This window comes from Pinus tabuliformis, chromosome 2_1 (genome assembly GCF_031772625.1).
Source record: "Pinus tabuliformis cultivar Carrire ecotype Pingquan chromosome 2_1, CPIR1, whole genome shotgun sequence".
NCBI lineage: Eukaryota > Viridiplantae > Streptophyta > Pinopsida > Pinales > Pinaceae > Pinus > Pinus tabuliformis.
The window spans coordinates 439,535,979-439,555,588 of NC_142299.1; the positions used below are offsets into that span (position 1 = coordinate 439,535,979).

At 38.8% G+C, this 19,610-nt stretch overlaps 1 pseudogene; it reads right to left on the minus strand.

Moving 5' to 3' along the window:
* LOC149200813 (disease resistance protein Roq1-like) overlaps positions 1-14,171 on the minus strand; it is a 46,016-nt pseudogene extending 31,845 nt beyond the window's left edge.
* Between the last annotated feature and the right edge of the window lie 5,439 nt (positions 14,172-19,610).

Consider the following 19,610-nt stretch of genomic DNA (forward strand, 5'->3'; position numbering starts at 1 on the left):
TCATGGATGCCGGGAGATTACTTTCTAGAAGAGTTATTGGGGGCTTCTAGTCTCAAGTGCAATGTGGAATCTAAGGTTATTTATTTTCTATTCTTGGTTTCCTTATGTAGGTGTTTCATCGGGTCTAGGTATGTGTGTCTAGGGGACAAATCTTTGTGTATGTATTTTCATCTTTGGTCTATGGATTCTATCTGGAGAAATTTATTAATTTTGCGTTAGGTTTTGTTTTGGGGGGTGCATTTATAGCTTAAGTTGGGGCTTGTGAGTCCTATTCGAAGTGAATTATGAGGGTCCTAAAATGTTGGGTCATTTCCATGGAAGGATGAGCATTGGTTGTCGAATTCATTGTCTGGTTGCACACTCTTGGTTTGTGAAGTCATTTGGTATTGGTATTGTCTTTCTCTTGTTCAATGGTTAATGGGAAAAGGGTCTTGGTCGAGGAAGTTTCATCCCTTGTCTCAATCAGTGGGTCTTTTGTAAGGTTTGGGTCACATGTCTGGAGCTTTTGTGATGATTTGGTCTACTGGTATCATGGTCTTGTAGGAGGTGGGTCACATCCATTCTCTTGTTTTTTGCAGGTAGATGAATTCATAGAAGTTGCAATAAGTGTGCCCCCCGAGTCTCAGCTATGTCGCAAAGATAGAGAATGGGGTGCAAAATGGGGGGAGGTGGAAGAGCTCAGCTAGGGAAATGAGGTGTGAGACTTTGTGCCCATGACTTGGCTGCCACGTATTTCAATTTTGTTTCACCAAATACTTGGAAGGAAATTTGTAAGCTTGAGACCCAAGTGAGGGGAAAAAGACAATACTTTTCGGATTCCGAGCTTTTGGAGGACATGTCGTCTTGGGTTCCTGACCTTGGGTATACTAGGGGAAGGAGGAAGAAATAACTAAACTATGTGGATCTTCGTTGGCAAATGAAGACCTTTTTGGGCCTGGTGTTAAAGGATAAGCAAGTGGAGAAGTACAATGCTTTTTCATCCCTGGAAGACATCAAGAGGCTGCTCAGAAATCAAATGTTTTTCTTGGATAGGATTGACTCCCACCTGGCGCATGTGGAGAGCCATATTTCTGTGATTCAGATGGTGGGGACCTAATGGATCCTCTTGGTTCTAGTGCAAGGACTTCGACAAATATTTCATCCTCAGATATTGATCATTGAGCATAAATGGTAGGTAGTGCATTATGTTGGTCTTCTGGTAGTTATTGGTCTGTTTATGTAGGGAAATTGTTATCTCTTTTGGTCTCCTTTTTGTGTCGGCATAGGCCGGTTGCGACGTTGTGATCTTCGTGGTGGTTCTCGGCTCGTTTTGCAAAGAACTTGTTATTTATTTTGAAATCCTTTTTTATGGAAATGGTTGTATGCGACAATTTAGTCTCAATTTGGTTGTTTATGTACTGGTCATAGTAATTTTTTAAGGTATCTTATGTTTGAATTCTGGTGGGATCTTTTGTTGTTTGAAATTTGTAGGTGACATTTATACTTGGGTAGTCTATTTGTTATTTATGTATGGGATAGTTGGGTAGCAAGACACTCCAATTCTAGCTTTGGCCTCAATGTAACCTGGTTATGGGAGTCTTTTGGTCCTTTGGTTGTTAATGGCAACAAGATGAGGAGAGGTTTTATCCTCCATGGTCACTTTTGAAATCCATGTAAATTTGTTTTCTAAGTACTATCATTTAACATTAATTCACACACACACACATAAAATTCTTAAATGGAGAAGGAAAGAGTTTAAATTAATCTTAACAAAATTAATATAATCAATTCAACCTTGAAAATTCATTGTGTCTAGTTCAAATGGTTGAAAGGATAAATTGTTACAATCTCTATCCAAGCTCATATCTTATTTATGACATGATTAATCTTCACGATGACCTCATAAATTAAGAATGTAAAAGATTGAGAATTACAAACATTAAAAGAAAAAGAATTATTGGAATTGCAAATATCAAGTTTTGAGATACCTTGTAGCTGAAAGGATAAATTATTATGATCTTTATCCAAGTTGAATCTTATTTATGACATAATTACTCTTCATGATGACCTTGTAAATTAATAATTTAAAAGATTGAGAATTAAAAATATTAATAAAAAATGAATTATTGGAATTGCATATATTAATTGTGGAGATACCTTATTAGGCTCACTTGCAAATTTCACCAAAGAATATATAATTAGATGTTAACAATAACTGGATGGAAAAACTAAAATTTTAAATATTCATTAAATTAAATATTTAATTTTTTAGTTTATCCTTTTGTAAATGATTAAATTCTAATATGTGTGTGTGTGTGAGAGAGAGATGAAATATATACAAAAATAAAATATTATTTTAATTCTTCATATTTTTAAACATTTGTTTTATTTCTATTTTTAAATTCATTTGTTCTTTCTTCTTCTTCTTCTTATTATCTAATTTTAAGGTAACGGGCAGGCCAAATACCAAATTCGTGTATGAGACCCCTTGTTTGGCCACCTCAACCCAACCATTTGATTGCTAAGTCTACGGAGGCATACATACTCCTGTGACCTCTTAGGAGGAAACATACATACTTTTGATACAAAAAGGTTAGATATCAATGTTATCAATATTATTTGCAGAAATTGAATTTATGTGAGAAGAATAACAATCATTCCTCACAATCACTTGATAACTCAATTATATTAGATAAATTTGCATTCCTTAAAAATAAAAATAAAAGAACCAGCATAAATCCATCTTAAGTATGGATCTAACATGAGCCGAGAGGGATCAAATTTCTTCACGAGTGAACTTTTTTATAGTGCAAAATACATTGTGTTGTTTTTCATCGTATTTTTGAATGCTAAATAAATTATCTATAGGAGAAACTAAAAATTTTAATCATAAAACTTAATTTCTTTCCTATACATAGATACCGCATAAATTAGTTAACATAGATCTTCAAATAGTTTATTTAAATCTCTTGTTAAAATATTTTTGAAAAATATAAGATTTAAACATCTCATTCACACATCTTTTTTTTACTTCTAATTACTTTACAACGTATTCATTTTTTTTAATTATAGCCAACATTTTTTTTTTATTTAGAACATAATTTTTATTTTAACTGGGCATGGAGGGACAAACTTACACATCCCCTCACACTGGGTTGTAGAATGAGCCTTGCGGCTCAAAAATAACTTAATTTAAACCACATTAGTTGGTTCCAAAGGTCGACCAAATCCTAACAATGTGATTAATCCCAAAAACTAATATCTACATTTTGGATCACAAAAGTCTTAGATCTAACTTAATTTAAACTTATTATGATTTAAATATTTTTTAGTTGTTTTTATTCAAAATTCAATTAATTTTTTTAAAATTTTGTTGGAATTGTAAAATTGTTGATTGAAATTGTATAATTTAAAATAGTATTTTTTTTTCTAAAATATTCCATGTATTAATACTTTCAAAAATATAATTTCATTTTGACCATATAAAAAAAATCTAATTATAATCCTTTGAAAAAAAATCCAAATCCTATAATAATCAAATTTTCTCTAACCATATTTCCAAAAAAAAACAAAACCAAAAAACAAATCTTATAAAAATCCAAATCATATAACAAATTTTTTATTTTTATTTTAAAATCTAAATTATATAATATATATTTTCTTTTTATTTTGTAAAAATTCAAAAAAAAAATACCAAATTTAATAAATATTAAATTAAAAAACCTAATAAACAACTTTTCATTTAATTATTTACTTTTTTCAAACCAACCTAAAACTTTTTATTTAAGCCACTCTTTATATTCTTGTTAAAAAACCTTTAAAAAATCTTAAAAGTTTTAAATATTTTATTAATATAATTTTTTTAAATACATTTTATATTCATATGATAAAAAACTATAAAAAAAGACAGATTTGGAACCAACATGAAACATCATACAAATTCATAACTGTACAAAATTTCGCTAATATAATATTTTCAAATGCATTTTATAATAATTAAAAAAAAAACCATACAAACATGGGTAAGACTGCCAAACATTATCACCCAATGAGAAAAACCGGGCGTGCCGCTGATTGACTTAATACCACAACAGTGCCGTTTGGGACATTTCCAACGACCTCAAAATGCTTAACTGTAGACACCATCCGTGAATTGCAACACCCTTCCAAAATGCTCAACGTTGGAGTCCCATAAAGTTTCCAACCTAGCGTGGGAGACTCTGCATAGTAAAGACTTTGGAAACCCGTCAAGTTCCCAACTGACTCTGAGAGCTTTGGATGGTCTGCACAGTGGAGAATATACCCAAGTTCTTAACCGAGTCTGGTAACGTCTGCAGAGCAGAACACCGGCCCAAGTTAAGACTTTGGAGGCCCGTCAACTTCCCCAACGAGTCTGGCAGTGTCTGCAAAGAGGAACACCCGCCCAAGTAAAGACTTTGGAGGCCCGTCAACTTCCCAAACGAGTCTGGCAGCGTCTGCAAAGAGGAACACCCGCCCAAGTGAAGTTGTCGGAGGCTCGTCAAGTTGCCAAACCACTCTGGGAGCGTCTGCAGAGCGAAGCACTGGCCCAAGTTAAAAAATTGGAGGCCCTTCAAATTCCCAATCCAAACTGGAAGTGTCTGCAGCGTTTGCATAGCATAGCATCCGCCAAAGTGAAGACGTTGGAGACCCGTCAAATCCCCAATCGAGTCTGGGAGAGTTTGCATAGCAGAGCACCCTCCCAAGTGAAAACGTTGGAGACCTGTCAACCTCCCAACCGAGTCCGGGAGCATCTGCAGAGCGGAGCACCCGCCAAAGTCAAGATATTGGAGGCCGATCAAATTCCCAATTGAGTCTGGGAGTGTTTGCAGCGCGGAGCACCCACTCAAATGAAAACTTTGCAGGCTTATCAAGTTCCCAACCGAGTCTGGAAGCATCTGCAGAGAGAAGCACCCGCCTAAGTGAAAACGTCGGAGGCCCGTCAAGTTTCCAATCGAACCTGGGAGTCTCTGCAAACGAGAGCATCCGGCCAAGTCAAGGCTTTGGAGACCCGTCAAGTTCCCAACCGAGTCAGGCAGCCTCTGCAGAGAGAAGCACCCACCTAAGTCAAGCCTTTGGAGTGCCGTCAAGTTACCAACCGAGTTTGGGAGCGTCTGGAGAGTAGAGCACCCGTCAAAGTCAAGACTTTGGAGTCCTGTTAAATTTGTTGGGTATTTTTACATGGAAGAAAATACCAAAAACCAAGATTCAAACAAAACACAGAGGCAATGCTCTGTTTTACCTCCACAGGATCCTCTTGTGCACAGGAAGACTTAAAAAAAATTTCACTGAGGAACAGAGTATTTCACCACCATAAAAACATTCTATTCATTAAAACCTAATACAAAGATTTACCACTGTAAAATCCTTCTTATATTCACTGCTGTGAAAAACAACTTACTGCTGTAATAAAAATTTACATATGTTTACTGCTGTAAAAAAAATTTACACAGGCTTACAAAAAAAAACACGCTCCACCATTTTCTTTATGCACTGCTATGCAAAACCACACATGGTTTTCTCTTACACCTCTGTTTTACAAAATGCCACCCAAAAAACATTACAACCTGTTCATTGTAATTTCTTCGCAATGCTGTGCATACATCTCTCTCATTCTTTTTCGCTGCTGCGAACACACACATTTTTCATTGCCTCCCGTGTGCCATACTTACATTTAAAAAAAAAGTCAACACTCAAAACATAAAAAAACTTGTTACATACGAGTTCATATTTAATACATGCCGTATATAAATATATATAAAAAAACTTAACTTAACTTATTCACCTAAGCTTATGACAATGCATTAAAGAAGGGTATGGTCAACCAAGTTTTTAAATTACTCCACGCAACATTTAATATTTGCCGTATGCAGGTTTGGAGCAGCTTTGGTTGATCGACGGTGGAGAGCGATGGAGTAAATCCGACGGTGGAGAGAGATATCGGAAGCCCTCACTTGAGTGAACGATAGCTCCCGATATGTCAGAGCTGCTTACGTCAGGCGAGAGCCACGTGCCTGCACCAAAACGCATCGGAGGCCAATATACGGAAACTGCTTTTCGCTGGAAGGTGGTGCGATATCGTCTGGGCGGTTTGTGGTTTCATGCTGGCGGTTTTGGATGTGTACGTAGGCAGCGTTGAAATTACGATTTCAACACTCCCCTTTAATTTCAACAGCTGGGCATTCGGTCATACCGAGACACTTCCTAAAAAATTCAAAGCTTTTCTGATCAAGTGGCTTTGTCAAGATGTCTGCTACCTGTTCTTGAGTCCTGCAATGTTCTAGGACAATTTCTCCATTGTTCACCAATTCTCTGATGTAGTGAAACCTTGTATCAATGTGTTTCGTTCTCTTATGAAACACTGAATTCTTTGACAATGCAATAGCTGAGCTATTGTCACAAAAAATCACTGTCGCTTTTGCCTGCTCTTGGCCTAAGCTTCTCAACATTCTTCTCATCCACACTGCTTGACATGCTGCTGCTGTAGCTGCCACATATTCAGCCTCTGCTGTAGACAATGCTACAATGGACTGCTTCTTAGAAGCCCATGAGATGGCTCCTGAACCCATATGAAAAACATAACCGGAAGTGCTCTTCCGATCATCTACACTTCCAGCCCAATCACTGTCAGTGTATCCAACCAAATCTGAATGTTCTGAGGCATGATATAAAATTCCAAACATTTTGGTGCCTTTGACATACCTCAAAATTCTCTTTGCTGCCTGCCAATGTGCCTCCTTCGGCCTCTCCATGAACCTGGAAATTAAACTAACAGCATACATTAAATCAGGCCTAGTTGCTGTTAAATACATAAGGCTGCCCACAATGCTTTTGTACAGGCTAGGACCAAAATCCTTGCTGCTGTCCTCTCTGCTGAGCTTTAATCCCATCACTGTGGGAGTGATCGCTGCCTTGCATTCTTCCATCTTAAATCTGCCCAAAACTTGATTTACATATCTTGCTTGAGATATAAAAATTCCTTTTTCATTTTGATCTACTTCTATGCCTAAGAAGTATCTCAACAAGCCCATGTCAGTCATTTCAAATTCATCCTTCATGACTGATTTAAAATTCTCAATAAGATAAATATCATTTCCAGTGAAAATAACATCATCTACATACAAGACAACAATTAAAATTTTACCATCCTTTTCCTTGATGTAGACTGTGGGTTCTCCTTCACATTTGTCAAATTCATTATCTAATAGATATGAATCTATCTGGCTGTACCATGCTCTTGGCACTTGCTTCAGCCCATAAAGAGCTTTCTTCAATTTGCACACTTTGTGCTCTTCACCTTTCTTCTCATATCCGAGAGGCTGTTCCACATAGACCTCTTCCATTAACACTCCATTTAGGAATGCTGATTTCACATCCATTTGGTAGACTTTCCATTTGTTTTGTGTTGCTATGGACAGCACTGCTCTCACGGTTTTCATTCTTGCAACCGGGGCGAAAGTCTCCTCATAATCTCTCCCATACTGCTGCTTGTAGCCTTTGACAACCAGCCTTGCCTTGTGCCTTTCTATCTTGCCTTCAGCATTGCTCTTGGTCTTATAGACCCATTTCACACCAATGACTTCTTTGCCTTTTGGTAACTCAACCAAATCCCATGTTTTGTTTCTCTCTATGGCATTCATCTCCTCATCCATAGCTTCTATCCATTTCCTATCTTTAATTGCATCTTCGAAATGAATAGGATCATCAACATGAAAATACAAGGCAAATAAGGAATTCATTCCTTCATCATAAATGTCACTTAGATTTCTAAATTTCTTACCTCTTTCACTTGGTGTGCAAGTGCTTGAAGATGCACTTGAATTTCCTCCTTGTGGTGTGCTTGGAGAAGCACTCCCATTGATCCTCAATGGTGTCCCTTGCTGTCCTTGTGATCGCGCTGCTGTTTGGGGATGCATTTCAGCCACCTCCTCTTCATCTTCATCATGAGACAAACAGTTCTTGACATTCACTGTTTTCTCTATGCTTCCATCCCAAGCTTCTTCCTCAATGAATTGAACATCCCTGCTGACAAAGAACTTCTTGGTAGATGGAATGTACAACCTGTAGGCTTTGAATTCATCACTGTATCCAATGAAGATGCATTTCTCCCCTTTGCTGTCCAACTTCCTCCTTAGCTGATCTGGTATGTGTGCATAGGCCACACACCCAAAAACTCTCATGTGGGTGACTCCTTGCTTTCTCCCACTCCATGCCTCTTCTGGCACTTTGTTGAAGACTGCTTTTGTAGGACACCTGTTCAATATATAAACTGCACAATGTACAGCTTCAGCCCAATACTCATTTGGCAAATGCTTTGCCTTCAACATGCTCCTTGCCATCTCCATGATGGTTCTGTTCTTCCTTTCAGCAACTCCATTTTGCTGTGGGGTGTACCGAGTTGTGAACTGTTTATGTATTCCATTTTCTCTACAAAACTTTAGGAATTCATTTGAGATATACTCACCTCCTCTATCAGTTCTCAATACTTTTATGTGCAGCCCGCTTTGGTTCTCCACAAGTGCTTTGAAATTTTGGAATTTCTCAAAGACTTCACTTTTGTTCTTGAGAAAATATATCCAAGTCTTTCTTGTAAAATCATCAATGAATGTCAAGAAATATAGGCTGCCAGCTAATGATGGAGCTTGCATTGGTCCACACAAATCTGAGTGGATAATCTCTAAGGGTGTCTTTGCCCTTATGCTCTTCCCTGATGGAAAACTTTCTCTGTGTTGTTTTCCCAAAATGCAGCCTTCACATAGGCTGTCCGGTTTCTCTATCAATGGTAATCCCTTTACCATTCCTTTTCTGCTCAATAAGTTTAGACCTCCAAAATTTAGATGCCCGAATCTCAAGTGCCATAACCAGTTCTCATCCTTTGGCACGCTTTGGAAGGCCTCTTGGGTGACTGCTGCAATTTCACCTTTGTTTTTCATGTCTGCCCTGATCCGGAGAGGGAACATCCTGTTCCTTGTCATCTTCACTTCAGCAATGCATCTTTTGTTGGGTGGTATGTCCTTGATGGTGCACACATCATTTACAAAGTAAACATTGTAACCCTTTTGGACAAGCTGTCCAACACTCAAGAGGTTACATCTCATTCCGGGGACATAGTAGACATCTGCTATGGTTTTCCTTTCTCCTTGTTTTGTAAATATTTTTATCTCCCCTTTTCCCATAACAGACACTTTACTATCAGTTCCTAGTGTGACCTCTGATTTCAAATTCTGATTTAAGGCTGAAAAGAGGGTTATGTTCCCTCTCATATGGTTGCTGCAACCTGAGTCTAAAAACCATATGTCCTCACTATGTGTTTCAGCCATGTTACAAGCTAACAGGACATTTTCTTGACTGCTGTTTTCTCTTGTAACATTTGCATTTTGTCTGTTGTTCTTATCATGTTGTTTCTTTCTACAATCACTAGCATAATGTCCATACTTTTTGCAATAATAGCATTGAACATTAGATTTATCATACCTTTGTCCTTGAGCCTGATACTGATCTCTTTGTTGGCTGCTGCCTTGACCTTGGTTCTGATTTGGATTGCTGCCTCTTCCTTGTGCATTTGATGGGCTGTTCCTTCCACCTCTGTTCTGGCTTCTGCCTCTTCCTCTTTTGTTTCCTCTGCCTTGACCTCTTCCTCTTCCAAAGGACATCTGGGTCTTGAAGGCTTGCTCAAGAGATGAGTTTTCATTCCTACTCAACCTCTGCTCATGTGTTATCAGTGATGCATGTAGCTCATCAACTGAATAGTTTGAGAGATCCTTTGTCTCTTCAATGGTGGTGACTATGGCATCAAACCTTGAGGGTAAGACCCTCAATATTTTCTCCACAATCCTTCTGTCTTCAATGGTTTCTCCATGAGTTCTCATTTGTGTGATTACACCAATCACATGAGTAAAGAATGATTCAATGTTGTCTGACTCCTTCATGTTCAAGTTTTCAAAATCCTTTCTCAGCAATTGTAGTTTTGCTATCTTCACTCTCTCCATGCCTTGATAGGCTGTCTTGAGGGTTTGCCATGCTTCATTTGATGTTTTAGCTGCTGCTATCCTTGGAAATATACTCTGGTCTACTGCTAGATGCAACAATAAGATGGCCTTTGCATCCTTCTTCCTATTGCTCTTCAGGAGATCTCTCTCTCCCTGAGTTAATGCATTGAACTCAGTTTCATCTGCTAGTTCTTCAAAACCATCTTCAACTATTTCCCATAAATCTTGAGAGGCAAACAGGGCTCTCATAGTTATTGACCAGTAGTCATAGTTCTTACCATTAAACTGTGGGAGCTGGGTGTTAAACATACCCATACCAGTGCTTGTGCTGGCCATTCCTTGACTGTGTATTTTAAAAACTGACTATCTCTTCAATAACAAACAAGATAGCTATGAGGAATACCTGAATCCTTCGTTGTCTGAGCCTTCTTTCTGCCTGAGAGGTTTTGCTACAGCTACAAACCTTCTCCCTTCAGCTTCTTTAACTTCTTTAAAGAGCCTGAGCCTGCTTTGATACCATTGTTGGGTATTTTTACATGGAAGAAAATACCAAAAACCAAGATTCAAACAAAACACAGAGGCAATGCTCTGTTTTACCTCCACAGGATCCTCTTGTGCACAGGAAGACTTAAAAAAAATTTCACTGAGGAACAGAGTATTTCACCACCATAAAAACATTCTATTCATTAAAACCTGATACAAAGATTTACCACTGTAAAATCCTTCTTATATTCACTGCTGTGAAAAACAACTTACTGCTGTAATAAAAATTTACATATGTTTACTGCTGTAAAAAAAATTTACACAGGCTTACAAAAAAAACACGCTCCACCATTTTCTTTATGCACTGCTGTGCAAAACCACACATGGTTTTCTCTTACACCTCTGTTTTACAAAATGCCACCCAAAAAACATTACAACCTGTTCATTGTAATTTCTTCACACTGCTGTGCATACATCTCTCTCATTCTTTTTCGCTGCTGCGAACACACACATTTTTCATTGCCTCCCGTGTGCCATACTTACATTTAAAAAAAAAGTCAACACTCAAAACATAAAAAAACTTGTTACATACGAGTTCATATTTAATACATGCCGTATATAAATATATATAAAAAAACTTAACTTAACTTATTCACCTAAGCTTATGACAATGCATTAAAGAAGGGTATGGTCAACCAAGTTTTTAAATTACTCCACGCAACATTTAATATTTGCCGTATGCAGGTTTGGAGCAGCTTTGGTTGATCAACGGTGGAGAGCGATGGAGTAAATCCGACGGTGGAGAGAGATATCGGAAGCCCTCACTTGAGTGAACGATAGCTCCCGATATGTCAGAGCTGCTTACGTCAGGCGAGAGCCACATGCCTGCACCAAAACGCATCGGAGGCCAATATACGGAAACTGCTTTTCGCTGGAAGGTGGTGCGATATCGTCTGGGCGGTTTGTGGTTTCATGCTGGCGGTTTGGATGTGTACGTAGGCAGCGTTGAAATTACGATTTCAACAAAATTCCCAACCGAGTCTGGGAGCGTATGCAGAGCAAAACAGTTGCCCAAGTCAAGACTTTGGAGAGCTGTTAAGTTCCCCAGTGAGTTTGGGAGCGCCTGCAGACTGCAGCAATACCTTAATGCAAGGTGTTTTAAGGAATCCATATGACATAATTCATTTGGCAAAATTTCTAGGTGACTCTCCCACAAGACAAATTTTTGGAGGTGCTTTAGCGTTCCAATAGACTTTGGAACTTTTGAAAGGGGAGCACGAATATACAACTCCCTCAATTCTAGAGGTGCCTGCAATGTACATTAATAAAATGGGTTCGACACTGTAAATGTGAACATTCTGGCATTGTGGTATGCGAAGACAATTCTCAAGTGCAAGCAATTTTTATAATTTGGAGAAAAACAAAACAGAAATCTGCTTGAAAGAAAAAAGAAAAGATTACCTGGGATTCATGTTGCCATAGTGTTTGCAGGTGGCTCACCTTCTGTATATATAAAACTCGTAAAGTTTTTAGTGAAATCTAGGAAGGTAAGGACGAGTACGGGCAATTCTCCCAGCGGAGATATATTAGTTGTGGTACCTGCCCAGCCCGGAATAGGCGTTCAACAAAATAACCTTCAGCCCTAAGCAGCTTTAAGCTGCTTAGGTTGAAGTTGTCCGTAAGGGTTTCCAAAGATTGTTCAGAGACATTTCCGTGAACCATGCTAATTCCACGCACCTGAATTGATCACCTCGAACTGTTAGAAACAAGATGGTCAATCTTGCAAAGTTGTAATACTTCAAAACTTCAAAGGATTAACGCAACTTTATTTTGAAGCCAGCTGAAATCTACAAAATACTTACAGGAGATCGCGTAGAAAGATTATGAAGAAAGCTGTCAGTCAACCACCAAAGCCGAAGCTCAGGAGTTTCCTTTGCGAGATCTCTGCCAAGGTCTCTAACCTGGTCGTGCATTCTTATACAGTTTTCACTGTCGAACTCGATAACGCATCTGTTCTCTAGGTTACAAAGACCCAGCCATCCTTCCCAACCGGATCCGTCCAATATTCTGATGACGGTATCCCTGTGTTCTCCAATGAAAAAACAGGAAATGTCTAAGAATATCTGCTTTTCCTCTTTATCCAGGGCGTCATAACTAATTTTTAGTGTGCTTTGAATATCACTGGGAAGTATTTTGGAGGTTTTGTGCAATTGTGCTCTCCAATATTCTAAATCATATTTTCCACAAAGAAGGGCTCCAAGCACTTTAAGAGATAAGGGCAACCCATTGCAGACATCCAAAAACTTTTCCACCACCTCCTCAAATCCCAACGCAGGACGGGGCTGACCAAAGGCATGGGAGCAAAAGAGTTCTTGCGAGTGCTCTCGATTTAGGCCTTTCAGCGTGTAAATAGAAGACTCTGCGATCCCTGAGCTTGTGAGCACGTCTTTATTGCGAGTTGTAATTAAAATTAAGCTTCCTGGATGAATAGTATCTTTAAGTGGGGAAAATAATGCATCTAGTTGATTAATATGATCAACATCGTCTACAACAATGAGAGCCCGCTTAGAAAAAGAGATATGCCTTTTGAAGGCCCCCATGCCTTCATCAATGTTGTTTATATGTACATTCGAGAGACTCAAACGGTTAAGAAGGGTACTCTGCAGGGAAAGCAAATTTCCTGATCTGACATCAGACAAGAAGCAACATCGATCGTAATTTGACATCTCCCGATTGAATAATTCTTTGGCGATGGTCGTTTTTCCAATTCCGCCAAGACCCGCAATTCCCACAACACTGGGCTTCCCGCTTTGCCGTTGCAGTGACACTGTGATGTCCACATCCTTTACTTTTTCAAACAGGCCAGTTGGATATTTAGCGACATTCAGAAGTGGTCTGCGAACTTTTTTCAGAACTTGTTCAACGATCTCATCAACGAGCAGTACTTCGTCACTGAATAATATCCACAATAAATGTGTGTCTGTAAGGAACGCCTAAAAGATATCGAAATCCTTATTAATCCACAAAATTAAAACTAACAAGGGAGAAGCAGGGGCGCTCTTACCCATTACACGCCTTCAGGTCAATGCCGCTTGTGTCTGCTACAGTAGAAAGGGCATTCCTCCATTTCTCAATAGTTTTCGAGTTATGCCGTGGCCTCTTTGTATTGGTTTGAGGATCTATCGTTGTCTTCTTTTCCAGCATGCACAGGGCTCGAGCATACGCTCCATTTTCGTCCTCTTTACACAGAAGGATACACCGGAGTATGCTCAGGGCTCGAGCATAAACTCCATCTTGGCTCTGCGTCCACCGAAGTTCCCAAGGATTGACATGATAAAAGACGGGAATAATTGTTGAGCCCGACTCCAACATCAATACTAATTCGTTGAGACACCAACTAGATTCAGCATATCTTGGAGAAAAAATTGCAACATGGACCGTGGTAGTTCGAATCGCCTCTTCGATTTGAGAAGTTATGCTATCTCCCTTTTCCAATTCTGGTTGGTCCAAAAATACTCTTAATCCATGTTCTTTCAGGCGATGGTAGATATGCTTGGCGAGGCCTTCCTTCACGTCAGGACCACGGTGATTTATGAATACATCAAAAACATAGCTGCAGCTATTGCCCTGTGATATGGATGTGGTGGAGGATGCCGAGCAAGTAGCGTCACCAACTGTTGTCGAGTTAATCATATCTGCCATTGGATATAGAATAACAGAGAAGCAATAACCAAAATGTGTTACAGATATTGGGGAATGTGAGCTCAACTGTTGGGTATTTTTGCAATGGGGAAATACCAAAACCAGACAAACAAACACCACAGAGCCAATGCTCTGTTTCCACTGTTCCAGGATCTTTGTGCACAGGGAAGCTTTTAATAAAAATTCTCACAACAGAGTATTACACAGCCATAAAAATATTTCTATTGATTACAATATAAAGCCTGATACAAACTTCATCCTCTTTGCTGAGAGGGATTCACCACAAAAATTTCAACCAATAAAAAACTACTCTGTCTCCTCAGAATTTACTGAGCTGGGTTTACTTCTGTAAAACCCATTTTTACATTTGCTGGTGTAAAACTATTTTTACTCATACTGCTGTAAAAATATTTTTACATTTACATCTGAGTGAAATCCTTTTTTTTCATTCCTGGATTTTCACATTACATAAAAAAAACTTATGCGTTCCTTTTCTTTTTGCATCTCAATGCAAATCCAATTTCATTAATAAAATCTATGCACTACCGTGCAATGTCTTCACCTGCTTCATGTGCTGGTCTTCATTCTGAGCACTCCCTGCTCTTTCGCTGTTGCACCTTACACCTCTCCCATGTGCAACAATAACATTCTGCTATCTCCTTCATGCACAGGTGTGCACTCTAACTCAACACAATGTCAAATCAAAAATATATATACGCTCCACAATTTTTCATATGCATTGTTGTGCAATCATACTTGGTTTTCGCTGCTCCTCTGGTTTTTAATGGGCAACACATATAAAAAAATCGCACTCACATCGTGCGCAGCAACCATGCCCATAAAACTTCCTTTTGCTTGCAGGCACACAACCAATGAAGACTGCAGCACGCACTATCTAAAAACTCCACACCGTATACTTTTATGACAACGTATATATATATATAAAAATATATAAAACATATAAAAAAAATATAAATACGTATGTGCCCATACCCATATTAAAGGGGCCTCACCAAAACTTCGTAAATGCATTAAAGGCCACAGTGTTACCTCCACGGCGGTCAAACTGAAACCTTACACTCCACGTAACTTGATTTGATGCGGGCTGACTGCATCTTCGGAGATCGACGGTGGAGGATGAAGAAGCAAATCGAATGGCTGACAACAATATCGGAAGTCAGTTAGCTGCCCAACTTTAACACCCGAGAAAATGACGTTGCGTTACGTAAGGGCTGAACCACGTGCCGGCTCCAAATTTTCTCGGAGCTCCTTGCCGGATTATTCCTTCATCGGAAAGCTGGTCTAAGAAGTTCCAGGCGTGTATGCTGAACGGATTCTGGCGATGTTGCCGCTGCGTTGAAATTACGATTTCAACACTCCCCTTTAATTTCAACAGCTGGGCATTCAATCTTACCCAAACACTTCCTCACATCGAGGGATTCACCAACTGCTTCTGATGCAGTTCACAAACAAACAAAGTTGTCTTCCTCTTAATAGAGGGATTAACCTGAAACTGTGCTTAAGAGCACCTTCCTCATGACAGAGGGATTCACCTATTACTATGTTGAAAAGCATCATCCTCTTGATAGAGGGATTTACCATGACACTGTGCTGAAAAGCACCTTCCTCTTTAATAGAGGGTTTCATCAAATGACTGCTTCAAATGCAGTTCCAAAACAAACAATCATTGCACTGCTGTGTGTGCAAACTCATTACATTGTTCTTTTATGCTGCTGCATATTCTCTGCTGCACTGTTGTGCCATCTTCTTTACTGTGTCTATCCCACACTGCTGTGTCTACACTTGATGTTGTGTTGCTGCACTTCTCTTACATTTCTTTGCAAACTCTGCATTGCTGTGCATTCTTCAAAGACATAATACTCTGTCTTTTCTGGAACAATTACTCTGTCCCACCTTACAAATTTACACTGCTGTGTGTAAATATTTCTTACATTCACTGCTGTTGCATACATTGCATTTCAATTTAATGAACAACAAATTCATTACATTTACCTTTACTGCTGTAAGGAAAATTTCTTTTGCATGTGCTGCTGTTCAAAATTTCTTGCTGCTGCATTTTTCACATTCACTGCTGTCCATACCCATAACCATAGACTGTCATCCCTGGGTTTTTATTTGCTGCTGCGTTGCCTCTGCAATTTGCACTGTGGCTGCCTTTTGTTTCATCATACTGCTGTGTGCCATACTTTTGGCACTTCATTCTCCACAAAAAAATAACACGGCCTGCTGCCTTTTCTTATGCACCCTTGCTTCACACAATCTTAGTCTTCATTTTTTTTACACAATGCACTGCTGTGCAATTCCTTTCATTTTTCTGCTGCCACACATTATCATTCACCCAAGTGCACTAAAAATCTGCTGTCCCTGTTTTTCTTTATGCTTTTCTTTGCATGCTGCATTGCATAAAAAAAACATTACATTTTTTTACTGCTGTGTGAAACAATTTCATTGCATTCTCAACCACTGGGCATTTACGTTCTGTTGCGTTTTGCCTTCTTCTCATTTTCTTCTCACTGCTTTGCATTTTCATAAAACATTTCCATCTGCTGTGTATTATACTCACTCTTCTGTGAGTATGTTCTCTCACATTACATAGAAGGAAACTACCTTCCATTGCCATGCAAAAATTCAAAACTGTTGTTCATTCTAATCCATGTGCTCCAAAAAATTTCCAAACAGCTGTTTTATGTTCTATCTTCCCACTGCAGTGAGGGTCTCCATGCTTTGCATTTTTCTCTTATCTCGCTGCTGCTCTTTACATTTCAGCGCTGCCATCTTTTCTTCTTTATGCATTTCTGTGCATATTGCATAAACACAAAGCAAAAACATTGTTGATTTCATCACTACTGCATATTACCTTTTAGAGGGATTAACAAAGATTTCATTTGCAACTGCTGCGCTGCAATACATCCTCCATCAACAAATGACTGTTAATACAGTTCAGCAAACAAAAAAAATTACAAGCTCCCCTTTAATGTGTGTTTGTCTTCTTTTGGCAGACTCTTCTCAAAATAAATTTAGATCCACTGGGGAGTTCAAGGGGTTTTCAGATTGCCTTTCCTTCCTTCTCCATACTTGTGTAACTTTCTTCTTTTGCATGGGACTAGCTTGTGTAAGATCCCATGTTAAGTTACAATCTCGTGCCATATGCCCAATGTTATGACACTTAAAACATTCTACATTTTTCATGAATGACATTTCATGATTTCTTCTAAAACTGTTTCTTGGAGGTTGTCGGAGACCACAACATCTATCTTTATGAAATGCTCTACAGTCTTTTGCCATATGACCAAAGTTTGAGCAAGCATAACAATAACCATAAAATGAACTTTGGTACCTGGGAGATGGAGGTTTTCTTGATGTACTTCTGAATCTTTGCTGCCTTGAGATCCTTTGTTGATGACCATTGCCTCTTGCCTCTTTGCCATCAGCTACATTGCTTCTTTGAGCTGGTTTTCTGTTTGGAATAGGATTTCTTCTATTGCAGCCTTCATTTTTCTCCTTGCCTTTGCTGGAACTAGGAGCATCACCATCTCTTTCTGGCTTCTTCACATCTCCTTTGCTTAAAGCATCCTCATCCTTGTTTGAGGGTTCAGCTACATACCCAAGTCCTGATTTATCAGATGGAGATCTGTGATAGCTGAGCATGTCATCCAAAGCTTGAGAGCTCTTCATGATTTTGTTCATCCCTTCAACCTTTTTCTTAAGGAGGACAACCTCTTCTTCCAACTTTTCACATACATTATTTTTCTTTGCTAGTTGTCCCTCAGTTTCTTCCTTGCTACGAGTAGCTTCAGCTGCTACTATTTTGAAGGAGATAATCTCTGTGTTCATTTTGGAGATTTCTGCTTGACTGCTCTCCATTTTCTTCTCAGCTTCTTGTGCCTGCTTCCTGGCCTCTTGTAGTTCAGACTTAAGGGAGGAGACCTCTACCTTGTATTGTCCAATCTCTTCTACAAGCTTATTCACTCTCATGTGCCTTTGTTCAAGTTGACTTGACAAGGCATCTTCCTGCTTCTTTGCTTCATTCAGCTGATTTGTCATGGATATGACTTCTTCATGATGTTTCCTCTTGCATTGATCAAGCTCCTTCTTAAGCTTAGCAAGCTCTTCATCTCTTTCTTTTACTTGAAGCTTGATGAGGTCAAGCTTTTCATTCTCAGCTTCTATGATGGGTTCTTCTTGACTCATTGTCATGGTCAGTGCTCCCTTTGCATGAAGGTCATGCAGTCTGTCCCATATATCCTTTGCTGATGTATATTTTCCTAGATTCCTCTTCACAGAATCAGGGAGTCCATCCAAGATTAGTTTTGCTGCTTGTGCATCATACTCCATGGATTCCTTATCCATCTTGCTGTCATCAATCACTGACTCCCAGACTTCAATCCCCTCAGACATTAGGAAAGCCCTCATCATTATTTCCCATACATCAAAGTTTCCATCAAACTTTGGGGTTTCAAATAGAATGTATTCTAATGGATTGCCTTCTAGTTTAGTAGGGGAGGGAGACACATTTTTAACAAGCTTGGAGGCTTTCTTCTTTGACCTTGCCATTCTTATCTAGGCTTTAAATACTTGACTGTGTTTTCTTTTAAATCATTGACTGTTCCTTTCACAGCAACAGAAAGGAAGGCTTTGAAAAATACCTTAACTCTTTTGGCTGAGTCTTCACACTGCTGGAGAAGTTTGACTGCTGCAACCACACCTTCCTTCAGCTTCTTTGAGTCTTCAAAGAGCCTGGACTAGCTCTGATACCACTGTTGGGTATTTTTGCAATGGGGAAATACCAAAACCAGACAAACAAACACCACAGAGCCAATGCTCTGTTTCCACTGTTCCAGGATCTTTGTGCACAGGGAAGCTTTTAATAAAAATTCTCACAACAGAGTATTACACAGCCATAAAAATATTTCTATTGATTACAATATAAAGCCTGATACAAACTTCATCCTCTTTGCTGAGAGGGATTCACCACAAAAATTTCAACCAATAAAAAACTACTCTGTCTCCTCAGAATTTACTGAGCTGGGTTTACTGCTGTAAAACCCATTTTTACATTTGCTGGTGTAAAACTATTTTTACACATACTGCTGTAAAAATATTTTTACATTTACATCTGAGTGAAATCCTTTTTTTTCATTCCTGGATTTTCACATTAAATAAAAAAACTTATGCGTTCCTTTTCTTTTTACATCTCAATGCAAATCCAATTTCATTAATAAAATCTATGCACTACCGTGCAATGTCTTCACCTGCTTCATGTGCTGGTCTTCATTCTGAGCACTCCCTGCTCTTTCGCTGTTGCACCTTACACCTCTCCCATGTGCAACAATAACATTCTGCTATCTCCTTCATGCACAGGTGTGCACTCTAACTCAACACAATGTCAACTCAAAAATATATATACGCTCCACAATT